At 41.9% G+C, this 18,539-nt stretch overlaps 1 protein-coding gene across 11 annotated transcripts in view; it reads left to right on the top strand.

Moving 5' to 3' along the window:
- The window catches only part of ptprda (protein tyrosine phosphatase receptor type Da), a 354,362-nt gene that overhangs the window by 83,612 nt on the left and 252,211 nt on the right, over window positions 1-18,539 (top strand). For all 11 annotated transcript variants that reach the window (XM_087177922.1, XM_087177921.1, XM_087177923.1 and 8 more), the window contains exon 4: window positions 18,513-18,536. The gene's annotated coding sequence lies outside the window, so the exon portion shown is untranslated. The remainder of the gene's footprint in view (window positions 1-18,512; window positions 18,537-18,539) is intronic.

Raw genomic sequence — 18,539 nt, 5'->3', positions numbered from 1 at the left:
GGACGTGGACCCAACTAGCCAAAAGCCAAAAAGGCTGGGGAGCAGCTTAAATCTTTTGACAGTGTGTGCTATAGTGTAAGCTTATTGTATGCTTTTTAATGTAAAATCTTTATCTGTTCAAGTATCAAATAAAAAGTATAGTTTATTCTTGGGGCAAGTAAAGTACATCAAATTTGTACAAGTACAGCACATGTGTACGTAGTTACTGAGGGAATAGCCATGTATTAAACGAGGAATGAGGAAAAAAACATGCTGCATTTGATAGACAGATAACACCCTGGATGCTCTGGGATGATGTGACATGTTGCATTCACCAACTGTCCGTCTTCTCGCACAACTGCAATACTCTGCAATACCAGTGTCAGCAATTGGCTCTGACTTTATGTTAAGTTGGTCCTCACTTTTTACAATGATGACAAACTCCTACTCTGAACCCTGCCTGAGTTCTCTGCTTGAGGTTACTGTGCTTGCTCCTCTCTGATGGAATATATATCCCCACCAATCACAAATGAGGTCTTCAACTATTTAGTTTTACTAAATCAGGGTAAGCACTTTATCCAGCAGCCTATAAAGGCAAGGACCAGTGATACTGAGAGTGCCCAGAGCACAGCTCTGACGCTGAGTAGCAGCTTAACAGGCTTATAACGGAGGAGGGGAGCGAGTCAATCAGCTGCTATTGAGTGACTCTGTAATGGCCAGCCTGACCATCACACTCCCCAGAGAGCCAGTTTTGTTTTCCATTAAGGCTGTCATTACACAGGGAGGCAAGACACAACCTCCAAGTGAGTGTGTCTTGTGTTATGTGAAATATAGAGAAAGGAGTTTTTAGATGAACTTGGAATTACGGCAGTGGTAAAGATGATAATGGCCTTACATTTAACTGAATACTTAAAGTAATGCTGCAGCCATCAAAGTAATAGTGCTTCACTTTTCATGCCATGCCGATATGTCATGTGACTTAAGTTTTCATGTATGCCAAACATGCTAAAGATTTGTATCCACACATTGTCCTCAGATTGATGAAGTAAATATATCATTTTATTGTCCTAGAATTAAAGAAAACCACACTTTTTTCACTAGAGTCCCTTGAACTTGATGCTGTCCCTGTCAACCAGCTCACTGGCCCAAGAGGGAGAGCCATTAGTTTTAATCAAGTGCCACTCTAATTGAGAGGCCTCCCATCTTGATAAAGATAATTACTAGAAATGTCAGACTCTACTCCCCCCCCCCCCCCCCGACCCAACCCTTGAACAGCAATGAACCACAAGGCTGGACATGTATCTTTATAAGAGGGCAAAGCCATGGCTGCTACTTGACTGGAACAATTAGTCAGCATTAGCTGCAGACGGCCTCCATATCTGAATTAAATGCCTGTGAGTTACTCTAAATCATCCCTATTGAATCTTTATGGACTGAACACTTGAGTTACTAAGTAACAGAGTGGAAGTGGCACAATGAATGAAAAGAATTTACTCTGTTTATTAAGTAGATTGCAGTGTGCTTAAAATAGTAACATGCTGTACATAATACAGACACTGATATTTTACTTGATATAATCTGTATGCAAAGTGAGTACATGGAGCCCAGCCAGGCTTTTATGTGATGAGACCTAGAGGGTAGTCTGGGTTGGGCGTCTTTAGATATTGGAGGCATTAAAATGAATTAGAATATATGTTGGTAATAGTAATGGCTGGGTAGCATTATATCGGTTAGCCAACACCCAGGTTTGGGATTTTTTTATGGATGGAAATTACGTTTGTTACTTAAAATATCGAGTAAATGTACTCATTATGCAGAGTGATATATTACTTCATTAATATTACTCGGTTCAGAAACATTAATTCTAACTGCTTAATATATCATTGAGTAGTTTATTCTATTACAATGCATTATATCGTATAAATTCATCACATATTTTGAATGTTAAATGTTAATCTGCATAGTAACTATTAAGCGCTGTTGAATATTCCCTTCAATAATGTACTGAAGTACAACTACAAAGTCTCATGAATTGAAAGTATTATCTTACTTATTACTAGAAATTGTACTAAAGCACAGCGGGTGACTTTTCACCACTGTGTTTATAACAATGTACAAATATTAGTGTCAGTCTGATTAGCAAATAAAATGTGGAACTATATTCTTTATATCAACCAGCAACTTCCAACAATATTTTACAATCTTCTCTAAATATTAACCATAACAAACATTGTCAGTTAAAGATGAATTCAACTGTAAACAGCGTCTGAAGAAGTCCCATTAGCTTTTTAATATAGCGTCCCTGTCTCCTGAACTTTGACTGATGGCTCTCTCTGGGCTCCAGCAGTGTCATGAGAAAGAATGAGGTGGCAGAGAGTGATAGACAGCTACCAGGCAGCGACTAATAACCCCCCCCCCGCACCCACCACATTTCAGCCAGCCTTTAAAAGCTGGTAGTAATTGAATAATAAGTACATTTCAGGATGCAGGCAACGTTTAGTAAATGCCTACATCACTTTGAGGCTGCCTGCTACGTCTTGCCAGGCATCTATCACTTTCCTTTTGTCACTCCAGCAAAACAGGGGTTTTATTTTAGTTCATTTTTGATAATAGCCTTGTAAAGCCCTCTTTACAGGCAGGAAGGCTAAACTATGCTTTTACATTTACATTATGTTATTATTAAGTCATGTCAGTTAACCATACTCGGAGTGCACTCGGGACAGCTGTCACACATATGAGTTTTAATTAGTTGAACACCTGACGTTTCTCTGTATACTAACGAGCCATACATAGCACACATATGGTAACGAACACAAGTGAATTGTTATGGATCTGTCATATTTCCCAGTACAAGCGTTAATTTGGTCGGACCCACGCACAGGATATCAAGAAATCAATATTGCTTTCCCATGTCTGTGGCTGCGCTAGGTGGGCCTAATTGAAATGTATGAGGGAGCCTGCTAAATGATCTGTGCAGGCAAGGGAGCCAGTGATTGCAAACATATGGAACGGTTCCTTAGACAAGAAAAACATTTGTACAATGCTGAGAGAAAAACCGACAGAGGAGCAAAAGCGCGAGAGTGAAGGAAGAAGAGGGAGGAAGAAAAAAAAAGGAAAGGAGATGGAGAAAAGAAAGAGAGAAAGCAGAGGGAGCAGAGTCAGTCATTTCACTCTGCCGTACGTGATATTGCTTAATGTTCATGCAACTGGACGCAGGAAAGATATTTCACAGGACTTTGACAGCTTTTCAGTTGAACGGCTGAGTTAGTTAGAGGGAAGGATGACGGTAGAAAGAGCTTAGAAAGATGTGGGTGTTGGTACATTACCAACCCATTAAAAACAAATGACAGCGCCAACGCGGAACTGATCATCCATTGTTGTCACATGTATGCTGAAACTCTTGACCCTGCATGAAAGTTTGTTTTGTTGTATTTGAGTGAAAAAGTCTACATTCTGGTTTCTATTCAAGGCGCCTTTCTTTCCTTTTTTCTGCTCTCTTCCTCTTGTGTTCCCTCCCTCCACCATCCATCTCTCTTACCATGTCTCTCTCTCTCTAATAAGCTATTGACATTTTGCTTAGTAATGACTGCAAGAATAATGGCTCTTGTATCGTCCGGAATGAGCAATGAGTAGAAGTGGCATTTTCTAACCTCCACAACAGGTAGACAACCAGGCTCACTCAATTCCAATTGGTTAGTTTAATTGGGCTATCTTTTTTGGGTAAAGGGGACCATCCCCATGTTCACTGAATAGTACTCCACCACTCCAGTGCTCCATGATGCAGCGATTAGTCAGGGCCTTCTTGCTGTAATGCGTCTAACACAAGTGAGTCATGTCCGTCAAGGCGAGGAGTTACACCGTAAACAACACAACTCGTGAGTACAGACGTCAGTGTTGGACATGACCAGAGGAGGATGCAGTAATGAATTTTATTATGAGCCATGAACTAAAAATATGTCTGATGTAATTTTAAAGTTCATTTCAGATCACATATTTGATTCAGTACTGTAGTCTTTTTTTTGTCCTTTTGTAGTTCAAACATCAGTGGTGAGAGAAGAGTTTGAAGTCATGCAGTCAAACAGCACCTCTCACTTCAACTATGATAAAAAAAAAAAAGTCAACATGAAGAGCTCACCAAAAAAAAAAAAAGTGGCCCTCCATAAAATGCTACACCATTCCTAACTAGCAGAGAAGGGATTATTTCATGACAGCCAACTGGCAATAACGTGTCTTTACATACAACGCTTGAGGCTACAAACAAAGCTTGAGACACATGCCTACGGCCTAAGCAAGGTTCATGCGCGAGTATTAAGCGTGCTGATATAACTCTTAAGTAATCTGCACCTTGCACATTGCTTTACATACAGAAATAACTCTGGATGTTTAAGAGTTTTTTCCTGGTTGAACTGTATTAGTTTACCAAGCGAGCTTTTCCTATCCATATCAATTTTGACAGGTAGAAAAGGTCAAATGTGTAGTGTTCTGAGAATTTCACCCTCTGAGTGATGATTAAGTAGACTAACGATAAAAACGATAAAAAGCCTCTCAAAGTGACACAGAAAAGTGTTACGGTCACATTTCTGCCACCTATTCTGCCAAAGAACATTTTCCAGATTTCACCAGCGTGTGAGCATCGCATGCCGAGAAAACAGCTTAGCACAAGGATCCCACAAAAAAGCATCTATTATTCATTTAGTCAATGTATTGACATGGACAGCTCTGGTGAGCCCAGAGGTAAAGTAAAGACAAACAGGCTTTAAGAAATTGAATCTGGGAACAACACAGTTATGAATAGATATAAAAGGTTTCAAGATGAAAATCTCAGTTAACTGACAAGTAGAAATTCTGTTTAACAGGGTCATGAAAATGTAGGCTTTGTCTTTTTCTGACCTTTAATTTTAATGCAAATGTATGGCATTTTAAATGTGCAACCTCTTAAGAGCAGGAAATTATATACAGAATGACATATACAGTAGATGCCATCGCAGAAGAGTTGAGTGACAGCCAGAATTGATTTGGTTGGCACAGGTCTGATTTCCTTTATGTGCGCTAATGCAGGAGTTTAATGTTTCCTCTTATCATTTTCAGCATATCTGCATATCTCCAGTATATGTCTTTCTCATTCACCCTGCCACTACAGACTGGAAAGTGTTTTGGAGCAAGCGAGATCCAGCCGAGTGTGTACAGATGTGGTAATCCATTTGTTTAAATACATCTGACATGTTCATTAAGCTGCTAAGCCACACACCCTCACATTTTTCCCTTTTCTCTCTCAATCCTTCTACCAAAAGCTGCTTTTTCTTACCGCATTGAGACAGTAATTACCATGCAGTCAAATGAGAGGATGGCAAGCAGAAACACAGCGCTTGTCTATGGCTGCCTGCCAGCCAAGCTACTTACACTGTGGAGCACACAGCACCCAGACACTACAGGCCAGAGTTGGGCTACATATAACTCTGGCTTCCTGGGCTAATAAAGATCATCTCTCTGGCTGAGGATTTTTGAGTGAACATGATATAGCATGTCAAAAATCCTTGGCAGGAGATATGCTTGTAGGTGGCCGAGCTGTGGGTCACTGAAACATGACACGAGTCCAACAACAAAACGATTTCAAAATAATGTATGAAGACTGAGACAGCACAGGGTATTGGGGTACAGTATAAGAGATGATAAATCACTTATCAGAGCTGAGATCATGATGTGCCACCACCACCACTCGTGACACTGACAAGTTAAAGAAAGCACAGAGGCCTTGTACCAGACTGTGCCATTCTCATGAATTCTGAAAGGAAAATGAAAGGTTCTCAACCATCTTTCCACTTCAGAAGTGTTAGAGTCTCTCTGCCTGTTTGCCCGCCTGCTTTTCAGGCATGTCGCTGCCAACTTGGCATATTACCCGGGCACTACACTGATGTCGGCAGTAAGCCATCCCTGCCAGCTCCATGATTGCCATGATCTGGGTCGGCGAGAGTATTACATGGCCACCTGGAAAGAGGCGAACACCTGGACGCAGCTTAGCGCCCGGCTCAGCCGTAATACAGGTCTTTTCTCTGCCAGTATATACAAACCTCCCTCTTCTCTCTCATATGGTGCACACAAGTGATTAGGCATTGTGTAGGCCCACTGTTGGTCTACAGCAGGCATTTTGCAAAATCAAACTGCATTCAGTGCTCAACCTGTTCATAGGCCAGATGAAAGTTATGGGAATTGCAGAAAGATGCATTGTGTGACACACAGCAGGTGATGCTCTGTACATAATGGGGACTTTTCTACTTAATTAGTTTGAATCAATAGTGTATTGTACAGTGGGTTTGCCAGGGTAGGGCTCTTTTGTGTAAGACACACCAAGATGGGTTCTTGCTTGTGGCTATAGCAACTTTGGGGTCAGGTGTACAGTATGTATCATCATGTGGTTCTATGCATTGGTGACATTAGAAAATAAAAAAACAATCTAAGGCAGAGACAGCTGCCACAGAATCTCACCTCTATTTTCCATGGGTTTTTTCTTTTTTCTTTTATTCAACATGTCCTAACCAACCTTCTACTATTCTGTGGTCTCTGAATATAATGTTACTCTGTGTAACCTTAGAAACAGTGTCAGGCACTTCTTGTTCAGCTTCTGTCTTCTCTATTCAGCTATTTCTCCTTGTATTATAAAATCATCCAGCTTTTCTTTTTCTTTTTTTTTTTACTCTACACTTTAAGTGCTGTGAAAACCAGTTGTGTCCTCGCCAATGAATTTTCATGACAGCACTGTCATCCCACATTGCGCCAAAACAATCCTCTTGACCTCTGTCACTAAATTTCATTGTCTGTGATCAATTCACAATTCATATTCCCTCTTTTTTTATTATTATTTTCACAGAGGCTTAACCTAGGTTTCCTTATCGTTAGCATTTAACTCACACTGTGAGGATCCATTGCTGCATCATTCAAATAAATCTGCCCTTCTGTCCACTGAGATAGCTGTCTGGTTAAGTCCCCTCGCTCTTATGCCATGCGTAACCTCACTGGATTATGACTGGATAATACCGTTTTCCTCCTGGGCTGTAGCAGTTCTTACTCTGTTTACTTTCCAATTGTCTAAGTAGATAAAAAAAAGAAAAGAAATAAAATGCACTGAAATATGATTGTTTGATCTTTTTCTAAAACATCAGTAGTCAGTTGTCATCATGTTGCTCTCCTTTCTGAAAGATAAAACTTGCATTGCAGGAGAAAAACGCTCAGACATATATCGGCAGGTGACAGGTGTTGTCCTCTATTGGAGCGCACTATATTTATATCACATAATTCACTTCAAAGAAACCTATTCATCTTCTTGGGAGAGCCAGTATTCATTAAATATGGTTCCCCTTCAGTAAGTTCAACAGTCACAACTCACAAACAGTCGGACATAAAATCACGCCTCAGAGAGCCCAAAGAGGTAAAATGTCTGACTTTTTGTGATCTTGATAATGGATCTCGCTGGGGGCCCATCAAATCCAGACAGCGCTCACAAAGGTATCCGGCAAAGCCCAGTATCCCAGCTAGCCCCCTCCCCCCGGAAAAAAAAAAAAGTCATCTGAGCCATTGTGCATGTGGAAGAAAAATGGTCAGAGATTTGAATGCTGATTGAACACAGATGCTCAGGAGCGACGGTGACTGTCAGAGGAGAGTTGACAGTGCATGCGCCACAAGGAAAGGTCAAGCAAGAAAAAGAGTGTCGATGGAAAAAAACACTACCACCCAGTAAATGAGGTTTGGAGAAACTGTGACTGAGTTAAGCATACCTCAGAATTTGTGCTAATTACTAGTCCTGTGGGTGGTTGTTAGTGGGGAGCGTCCACTGCTTATGTGTGCTTATATAAGCAATCAATGGCTATAATTAGACTATTAGGTGGGATTGAGTCCCAGCAGACTACTTCTAAGCTTTAAGTAGCCTTATTGTTTACCTTCCTGATTGCTGAAAGTGCAGCTTGTTGGGAGGTTGGAGTATTGCAACTATTGATATCAAGTTTGGCTCTTCGCTTGGATTTTACAAAGAAAAGTAGAGACTGCGTCTGACTCAGTGTTTGATTAGCAATGGTTATTGTTAGGCCAGCAACATATCTTTGGGTAGATTTTTATCCACCGTGGCATTGTCGATATGCCAGCTGGTCGGTCCACTGGTCGGTCCACTGCTTTGGTCCAGTATAACATATAAATATAAATAATAGTCGGTTGGATTGCCATGAAATTTTGCCACCACAAGGTTAACCTTTTTTCCTGTCAAATATTTCAACATCTACTATATGTAATGGAAACAAAATTTTGAACAGGCCTGAGAATGGCTGCCTTGTTTCATCTAATGCCACCATGAAGGTGATATTTGTACAATCAGTCATGCCCCCCTCAGGATGAATTGTAATAACTTCTGTGAGCTCCTGAACTTTCATCGAGCACCAGACTCTGATCAAAAAATTTAATTCGTCTGATGCTTTGGACTTTTCAAGTCTATAGCCAGGCAAGTTCTAACCTGATGACCAACAAAATAACACACCATATGATAATATCAGTAATAAAATGCCTAAAGCTTTATCTCTATTCATATATTCATGAATATCTCCATTGTTATGTCTGATTTCTATTTTCAAGTGGTGCTCCTCTGCAGTTTATTCTCTTTTTCAGCACAACTCTTAGTCTATACATTCTCCTGAATTTTCCTCCATTCCCCCCCCCCCCCCCCCCCCCCCCATTTGTTTTGAGGTGCAGTATAAGCTGATGGCGGCCTTTTCCCTGAACCATTATAACAGCCTTGTAGATCCAATAACACTGTGTTTACTGAGCAAACATGCTGAAAAACACTGGCGCTTCCCCATCTTCATATTCAATATTCTACCTCCCGCAGATTCACTGACCCCTCAGAACTGAAACGCTGTGAAAAAGGAAACCCCTAATGCTGGTATTATTTTCAGTAGCCTTTTATCTTGAAGAGTTGGGTTTTTATATAAGCAACCAGGGTGACATGAAGAAGGGTTCTCAGTGCCAGCTTTTATCCAGAAGGGAGAAACAGAGAAAGACAGACATTAGTGATGCAGGATAGGTAATGAAAGGGAAAAGATGAGGAGGAAAGGGAGGAGGCGGAGGGGGGAAAAAAAAAAATGTAAGGCTGAGCTCATTGAGAGACGAAGGCAGAAAGCGACGGCGAAAGACCCAGTTTAAAGAGCAAATGATAGAGAGATAGTCAGCGCTGGGAGGTGAAGGGGAGCACTGTAATAACTTCATGCATGTTTAAGCAGAGAGGTAACATGAGTTAAATGCCCAGAGGATGTGGGTACCAGCACCCAGCCAGAGAGATGACACCGGGTGCACTGCATCACTGGAGTGGAGAGGGGTGGTGAGGCAGAGTCACACTCGGGACTGGGCAGACATAGGATGCGCATACATAAACATATACTAGTGCTATTTTGAATGGCAGGAAATATATTTGACAACTTGCAAGAAATTAGCTGGCCGTACTTCTCAAATGTGAGAATTTCTCACTGGCAATATCTGTTGCTAAGTCTATCCACCACTTTGTTCCACACTATTGACATATCTCAACAACAAAGCACCACTATGAGGTTGAAATTTGTTGTGTTATGTGTGTGTGTGTCAATAACGTTTGGATGTATTGCAGATTTGTTACAGACATTCAAATTTGGATCACACTCCCGCTTTTCATCTAGATGCCATCGTCAGGTCAATTTCTGTTTGCCCAATACTACAAAATGTGTGATGACTTTCCCATCAGCCTCAGCTGTACTTTGTGTTTAGTGCTAAGAAAATTGTTAGCAACAAAATAAACTAAGTTGGTGATCATGGTAAACATTGTTAGAGATGTTACTATACAATTTTTTTCCTTCCTGATACTGATTCTGATACCTGAACTAGTTTATTGGCCATTGATCCGAGACCACTACGTTAAAAAGAAAATGATTAACAGCTGTATACTGCTTTCCCTGTATGGATGTGATATGATTGCCGTCATTGCCTTAGGCATAACTCAGGTTAAACCCTTCGTAAAACATGAACATATACGTGAACGGCACATAATCTATCGTCACTATCGTTGCAGCAGACTAATATAGTTGGATTTGACCATTAATTGATTAATTAATACTGAAAATAATCATTAGTTTCCGCCTTAACACACGCAATCACACACCACGGTTGTACAGTTCAGACGTATACGGTATGTTAGTGAAAGATAAATGCATTATGCTCTGTGCTCTCTCATTGTCGTACGCACACTTGCACACAGACTCCTCTCATCTCACCGGGGAAAATATCCACTGTCGGTGCGAAAAATGGAGTGGAACAGATGGCATCAGAATGATTGAAACCACCTACTATGGTTCCCACAACTTCCCCATCTTTCTCCCTCCCTCTCTCTCTCTCTCTCTCTCTCTCTCCCTCATTCGCTGACCACTTCTCTCTCTCTCCACCCCTGTGTTCCTGCCCAACTACACCCATCGTCTGGATGCACCATCGCAGCCTCTTCAATGCCACAGCTCAGCTCGCAGTTCTTGCCAAGAGGCTCAGGCTCACTGGAAGCCCCACGGCGCTGCACAAAGTCAGCCAAGAGGAGAAAGAGAGGAGGGAAGCGTACAAGGAGAAAAAAGAAAGGTGGAGGGAAGTAGAGGCGTGATGTTTCCCCACCAACTTGAAATCTTACTCTCATTTTAGCTGGGTTATTTTTAGCCCATCACACATTTACATGAAAATATCAATGGTTTATGCCAAAAGATTTCGGATCACTGCTAAAATGTAAAATCCCGAAACAACTCAAACATGTATTCATGAGCAGCCATCTTCCCCTTTCCGAACTGTTTTCCCTCTCCTCCTTTCTTTCTTCTCACCCCCCATCAGCCCCTCCTCCATGCCCTACCTTACCTCGTCACACTTCTTCAGCACCAGGCCTGGTAGCTGAGCGCCAGTCATGTAAATGAGATAGTTAGCAGATCAGAAGGCATGGAGAGGAATTTTTAATAGCAGGAGAGGTGTTGATTAGTGTCAGAGAAGGAGAGACAAGGCAAAGTGCGGGCAGCCTCTATTAGACCCGAATGCTTTGAGGCATATGTTGAAGTGTGTATGTGTTGACATGTGTGTGTGTGTGTGTGTGTGTGTGTCGGTGGGACAAAAAGACAAAGTAAGGAGATGTGTGCACATCCTTGCATGCATTTGCAGTATACCTACAGACATTCGTCTATTGTCTATGATAGTGTGAGTGTGTGTGTCTTGGCATCAAAGTGTGTGTGCCTTCCCTCCGGGAGATCATCGTTAATGCATAATACATAGCTCCATATTTCCGACTATAACAGCAATAATGTTGGCGCGCTGAGCTTATGAAGAGGAGATCAGGTGTAGGAGAAAGTGATTACAGGGCATAAACACTGCAACTGATATTGCTTTATTATGAGAGGTAACTGGCATGAAGATGACAGTAGCTGAAGATAGCCCAAAGAAGAGTGCCAGCAACAATGATAATCAAGTGCCTTACTGCAGCTATTGTCGGTAGTTGTGGGGGAGTCACGCGGATGATGAGTCATTAAATTGGAGCTCAAATAGGGGTAAGTGTTGGACATGGAGGCATAAAGGTTCCAATTGTGCGTTAAGTCATTAAACTCTGGTATTTGATGATGATGATGGTCTGGCTCGGCTATGTTTATTTATATGTGCAATTCACGTCAACAATGGAGATTTATTAGTATAATCAGGCAGCATTCTTCTCTGGTAATATAGCGTATGTAATTGTGGAGTTAATTACTTTTTAGCTTGACACTTAGCAATGTGTGTAGCATTTTTAATTAGACCTCTGAGGGATTGTTTTTTTTTTTTTTTTTTATTCTTTTATTTTTTTATTAGTGTCACGGTTACATAACACTTGCCCTCTTTCAAATTTTATCCACAGCAAGATGTGATCCCAGCCCAGTCTTTATCTATGAATCTAAATTTGAATCCAAGCTTCACATAAGGTCTAGGAATAAATAAATAGCAGTTCAAAGCTGGCATATCAGTGGCTCTTCATTCTGTGTCCAGGGGCTTGCCCGCATGCTTTTGCCCATGTCAGAATTTTCATCTTCCCGCTCTCCCCAGCTGCTTCCCTCACTCGCCTCTCTCCCTCTCGCTCACACAGATGGCAGAGGGGTCGAAGCACTTTAATGAATTTTCAAAGGAGCTGCATTGGCAATATTAAAAGGAGCTCCCAAACTTAAACACGTCTGACACCGGAGTCACACGCATGCGCACGATGACATGGTCACGCACATATATAAAAGGCACAGGCACCCAAGCTTTCTAATACACATGAACGGATGTAAACACATAAAGCATGTCACACACGGAAATACAGTACACACGCACAAACACCAGTATTACTTTCTTCACAAACCAATAACATCCACAAACACAGGGAAAATACCACATCCTACACACTGGTGGACACTCTTAATTAACTCCATTAGAATGACTGGCACCCGGTGGAAGGTCAAAGGTCAATTTTAATGATGAGCCTACATATGGCAGCCACCGTGTTGCCTTGCAAGTGAAACGAGTGCAACTTCTGCTGATCCATCTGTCCCGTGGTAATGACTGCACCTGGCCTTGCATGGGCCAACGCACACACAGGTACCTGAGCTCTCAGAGCGGGGCTCGGCGCACAGAGGGAAACACAATTAAAAAGCAATAAGCACGCTCGCATCTTGCGGCCACATTGTTTACTCATTATATCTAATTATCTATTTGAGTCAGAGATTTAAAAGACTCCTTTGTATGAGCTTTTTAGACAGTCAGCGTGAGTGTTTACGGAGCAATGAGATCATAAATGACTGTGATCTTAGACCTGACGAATTTTCAGCTGGAAACGCAGTCAATTGTAAAGCTTGTCCTCGTGACCTGTGTTAATGGTTTCACTGTTGCGAGAGGCCAGTGTTTAGGAACCTGATTTGTGAGTAGAGAGTGAAGTGTCAAACATCATTAAAGCTCTGTTTTTGCCTCTCACACCACTCACAACGCAGCCTGCAGGTACCACTCCAATCCAGGCCTCTTTTAGCCGGGCTTGATCGCGCCAGCCAACATACGACTGCCTGTAGGGTCTCCGTCCCCCCCCCCCGTCCCTCGTCTTCACAAGTGGCTGATATGAAGGGCCATGCCGGTGCTGCGCTGCTAGAGGCATCAAGGCTATTGCCTCTCCCTCTTTTTATTTATTTCTTTCTATTCTGTCCTTCCGTCTACTTCTCCTCAGGCAAGAGAGTCTTTATCCCACCTCTATGTAGCTGAACTCAGGGTCAGAACTCAGCACAGAGCCCACGGGTCTCTGATCTCCCCAACTTCTGATCACTCATCAAGGTCTGCCTGGCAGAATTTTAAAAAAAAGAAGCTGCATTTGAAAAAGTCCTTTAAATCCCCTCAGTGCTTTTTTTCCCCGAACACAAGAGGGTGGGCAAGGCCCCCGGGAACATACATCAGACCATGGCTGCATTTGATTTCGCTCTGTTCTTTTATTTAATATATATATATATTTTTCTATCCGCACTCTTACATTATAGCAGATGGTATCAGGGTGTGAAAATATTATCTCTGTATCATTTCAATAACATGCTGATATGTTTAAACTCTATATGATAAAGACGAGCTTCCAGTCAGTTAGGGGGGAAAAAAAGGGTTTACAATACTAAATTATTTCATATGTCAAGTCATTTAGTAATTAGCCTATCTGCCATCATTCAATTTGACTCTAGTCTGACCTGAGGGGGAAAAAAGAAAAGGGAGTATTGAGGATCTGGGGATTGAGATATACAGAAACACAGCACTCCTGTTTTGAAACAAGAGACAGCTGCAACAAGAACAGAACATCTGCTGCAGTGCTAACATAAGCATACCTCGTTCCCTCACTGTCATGCCTGAGCGGCCTTTAAACCGGACAGCGCTGAGTCTGACAACCGCCTGATGAAGTTTGGAGTTTGTGTAACGGCGCTCATCATGCTGTCACTCACAAAGTACTTATTCACACCTCAACTTGAAGAGAGATTAAAAACAAGTGAGCAATTTTTTTTTTTCCCTCAAAGAACAGCCTTAGTTTTGGAGCCGATCTGGTCTCTTGTCTGACTTGTGTAAACTTCTAGATACTTCTGCAGTCTGTGTGAGCCGAGGCCATCTGTAGCTTCTGTCAGTGCCTCTCTAATTCTTTGTTGTAACAGAAAAAAAGAAGTAATGTTTATATCAGCTCAGATGGAAGGGTGCAAACTCTCTCAGTATCGCTGATAACATGACAGCACTGTTCTCTCTTTTGCAATGTCTGTTTCACACTTCCTCCCTTTTCTCTCTGCATTGAGGCCTTTTTGCAGCAAGCTGGAGCCTGGCCAGCCAGAGCCATTTTGTCCCATTATGTGGTACTGTAAAAAAAAACAGCTGCTCCCATTCCACACTGGTGAATAGGTTAAATGGTGACACAAGGAACAGGGTCTTTTTTGTCATGGTCTAAATTGACCGACAACAGGCGCTGGAGGTTCCTTCTCGGCTGCCTTCCAGCTTCATTGCTTTTGATTTCCAATTAGTGGCCACTCAGTCCTGCAGCCGTTTTAGAGACAGGACTCTCTCTCTCTTTTGCTTTCCCTCTCTGTTTCTGTGTGTGCGTGCATGCACACATTTCCATGTGCCACCGAGAAAAGAGAGCTGGAAATCCCCCCAAAGAAATGGCTGAAATTAATCTGCAATGTATAATCAAGAGGAAAGAGGATAGATGGCACAAGTAATGGCTCTGTTGAGAGCGTGTGTAGTATACATGTGATTTTTCTCAGCTTGTGCCATCCCAGCTTACTCTGTAATTTACCAAACCAATACCATCAATACCAGTATATAGTATATGGGCTGTGAGTGCCCTTATAAAACACTTGTTTAATAGCACATTGAAATATGCATGCTTAGAATTACCCCCATTAAAACAGAGAAGAAGGTCTAACAAAATGGTACTTGTTGTTAATGAGGGATAGATATATTCAAACTGTAAGTAAAGATAAGAGATACTTGAGATACTTAGAAAATCCAAAATAATAGACTTCTCTCTTTTCCCTTAACTGACCTCAGAGCTGAATGTGCTGGCACACTGATCACCCTCAGTTCTATATCTCTGAGGAGTTGCAAATTGGTGGGGAGGGTAAGAGTAGTCTAAAACAGATTATGGGCAAGAAGGGTTTGAAGGGAATTTCCAGTGGCTGGAGAAGAATAATTGAGCCACTAGTAATGATTAACAACCCGATCAAATTCACTTTTTAAAGCAATTATTAGAGTGATAATGAATGATTTGCGATCACTGCATAGAAAACCTGCAAATTATGAGCGTCATTATCAGACACAGGCCCTGACATTGTACTGTGCCAGTTTAAAAGGATTTCATATCGCTGGTTATCATAGGGATGACATGTTTAAGGAAAAGACTGCGGCAGCAGAGCAAAGGGGCTTCATTTAGAAGTAGGCGTGGTTGTGGTTGGTTGTCAGTGACCAAACAAAATCAGGTCCTCTGATTCCCTTAAAATGCAGTGCTGCACCCGTTGTGGTGCAACGACTGTTATGTGACAAATGAGGCCAGCTGTGTCAAAAAGAATCTCCCTCGAGGAATCCAGTGCCCTTGTCCGAGAGCTGCAAAGTCTCAGAGGACTGAATATGGAGCACCCCAAATATCCCACCAAGGGCAGATGATGTCTCTTTAAGTTTAATCCAAATTTCTGGACAAAGTGTCATCTCTGTTGCCATGTTTTCTTAGCACTTTAGCATCTTTAAGGCGAAAAGACATTGTGTACACCAACTGTGTTGAAACTTTTATCAAGATGAGCTGGAGACAGTTGCATGACAGTTTCAAATGTTGACACTATCTTTGAAAGAATAGGTTGCCAAAATCCCTAGCTAATTCAGACTACCACAGTCTCTACTGTCATTGTGTAATGTGTTGTTGTGGTTGTTTATTTTAAGTACAGTGTTTCTGGAGCTCTTTTTGATGTTGTAAATGTGGCTTGTGCAATTCATTGTATAGTTTCAAAGTCTTATGAACTACTAGAACTTTCCACTGTGCTGTGCCCCCAGTCAGAGTTGTTATACGGAGATATAGCATCATAAATTGCCTAATAAAGTTAAAATTAATCAATTGCCTAATAAATTGCCTAACATAATTGTCACTTACAACACATACAAGAAAGAGACCTCCTAAATCTTTTAGGCAAACTCAAAGGCTTCATAGTGTGGCTGCCAGTTACTCATCCCGGCATAGCCATTTCTGCCTTAGTGCAATGCTTGCAATGCAAGACTTTTACAAAAATGAGTCCATGTCTTCACTAAAACCCATGTGTGATTAGTGACATGCTCACTATATCACATCACAGAGGCTTTTTGTAATGCTCCCCAACACTGACCACTCCAAACATCCCCAAATCCCTCACGTCAATAGAGAAAAAGACAACATGTGGAGCAGACATCTCAGCTTTTCTTTGCCTTGTCAAAAGTTTCCATTTCGTGTTGTGGGTTCTACACAGCATAACTAAGACCCTGGAAGCAGCTTATCTGCTTAAAACAGGAGGGTGAGAGAGGGTGAAAAAAGTGTCTCCGTCTTCCATCTTTTTCCTGGTTCACAGAGTGGGTTTATTGAAGCCACCAGAGCTTTGGTTTCTCCCTCCAGAGTCCCCCCTCCACCATCCCTGCTAGTCTAATCCACTTAGGCCCACGCTACCTCCACTGGTTTTGATTGGCCAGGCTTCCAAATTTACACCGTAGGACTCAGGAAAAATCAATAATCTTCACTGCACTGTAAAAAAAATCCCTCTATTAAAAACACAAAATGTGATTAGATGAAGAGAAATATGGAATGGTTGACAGTGGTTATTCACCTTTCTTTTTTTTTTTTTGGCATGAATGGTTTCAGCAGTAGAAAATTTCAAGAGTCCTTTTTGACAATTTTGATATCATTGTTTATTATGTAATCCTCGGTCTTAATTTTACATCCCAGGAGTATTTGCACTCAATGCCAGAATGTGAAATTAAAATTTTTGCCACATCCCATTCGGCTCCTTTCTGTTTTCATTGTTGTCTTTCAATGCCACCCCTTCAGGTGTCATGGTCCCTCAGTCTCTCGCTACCAAACAACACTGATGCTAATGTCATTGAAAACCCAGGTGCTTCTAGTGGCTCTTGAAGTCTGACATCAGTCCCTGCCACCCCCTCCCCTGGGTCCAATTTTCCCGGCATGAAGCTTCAAGGTCCTCCGCTGAGCTCTCTGTTTAGCAACAACACTAGCAGCGAGTGTGAATGTGTGTCAGACGGAATGGCAATGAGCGTCGAAGAGATTGAACCCCAGTCTTCTCCCCGAAAATAGATTTGTTCTCACGTGCAAAACAGATATTGTAATCACATTCCCCCCAATCGTTGATCCCCTTGAGGATGTGTAACATACACACCCAAAAATGTAAATGAATGCAGGGGGGATAGACATCATCGGTGATAAATCATATTACTGGCAAATTCTGCTTAGCAACACAACCAGACTGCACTGTAAGCAATGGCAACTCAGAATTAGTCCTGAGTCTACTATTTCCCTCACACTACACCCAGTTATTGTCAGTTCAATCCATTTCCTTGTTTTATTGCACATTTACAAGAAAGCAAAACTGTAGTTGAGAAGAGTACATTCGTAGAGGGACCACTTTCAATGTAAAAAAAAAAACAAAAATAAAAAACATACTGTATCCAGTAGATATTTCTTAGGCTGCCAAAGAGGTGGAACAGGAAAGTGGAGGAGAGCGGAGGTCTTATAATATCCCTTTCTATAAATCTTTGTAGATATGAATGTCAGGTAGTGGTGACACGGTGACGATGTGGCTAAATGTTGGGGGGGGGGTTTTTAGCACAGTGGTTCACTGTTTGTGCCCGGGCCACCCTAAGGTCTTTTGTGGGGAGCGCGGGACTGCCATTTTATTGTGCTGTTGGAACCTTGGACATCGGCTGTCAAACTAACAAGCTTGGGGAAATGTAGCAAAGGTGGAAAGCACACAGGGAGAGAGGTATCCGAGGGCTACTATATTACCTCAGAGACATAAGGAGAAAAGGGGACACCTTGGTTTACAGTATGTTTTGTGCGAGTACATTTGTTTGTTCGGTGGTTATGTTACACCAATGCAAAAAAGAGGCTTGTCAGTAATAGATTAGGTTTCTGCTTACAGTCTCTCTGCATCCACCCTCAAAATCTCAAAACACCGACAAATATTAATGCAAGTTGTGCAAACTCCGGATCCCCAGGGGGGACTATCTCAGACGTTTCATGTCCCCCGATTAATAAATGATGTCCCCCTCTTGACAGCGACTATTCTTAACCCCCGGTCTGTACAATGCAGCGACACCATCATTTTTCAGGGGAGCCAGTGACAGCCTCAGCCTGCACTGAAGTTTAGCTTGGTGTACATTGTAATTTGCTGACGTTTCTTTTCTCTCTCTCTCTCTCTCACCCCCCCCCTTCCCCCTGCTTCCTCTTTCCCCCAACGGCCTGCTTACAGATGTGACCAACTATTCCACACTAGGTA

The sequence above is a fragment of the Seriola lalandi genome, unplaced genomic scaffold (genome assembly GCF_002814215.2).
Source record: "Seriola lalandi dorsalis isolate HSWRI2012SDOR001 ecotype SW California unplaced genomic scaffold, Sedor1 jcf7180002054663, whole genome shotgun sequence".
Taxonomy (NCBI): Eukaryota; Metazoa; Chordata; class Actinopteri; order Carangiformes; family Carangidae; genus Seriola; species Seriola lalandi.
The sequence above is the reverse complement of the archived record's forward strand: the minus strand, read 5'-3'. Positions and strand labels throughout refer to the sequence as shown.